Source organism: Halyomorpha halys, unplaced genomic scaffold, assembly GCF_000696795.3.
Source record: "Halyomorpha halys isolate HHAL.00 unplaced genomic scaffold, Hhal_1.1 Scaffold1120.1, whole genome shotgun sequence".
Taxonomy (NCBI): domain Eukaryota; kingdom Metazoa; phylum Arthropoda; class Insecta; order Hemiptera; family Pentatomidae; genus Halyomorpha; species Halyomorpha halys.
In genome coordinates this window covers 69,450-69,798 of record NW_027105036.1, presented here as the reverse complement: position 1 = coordinate 69,798, position 349 = coordinate 69,450, and positions in this window count along the sequence as shown.

Sequence of the window (349 nt, the reverse complement as noted above, 5' to 3'; positions counted from 1 at the left end):
AGAAACAGACACTTTTACTATTAACACTTAATTAAATTAATATCTCTTTTACACATGTATTTAAATTTAGGTATAACAAAACTAACCAATTTCACTCTTCTTTTTGATGAATCTTGGTATTTTCTTTTCTATAATGCTATGTCCTACCTTCAAAAATGGCTCCCAGTCCTTCCAAAAAGCTATATCTCTCTCACAACAATGGCTTCCAATCCTCCCCGCTTCCAGCCGACGGACGTCCTCTCACCAGGCAATCCAAACTAAGAGTCCCTTATTCTTCTTGGGTGACTCTTGGTTGTCTTCCTTTTTCAAGATGTCCACCCTTGCTGGACAGAAATTGATGAGGACCTCC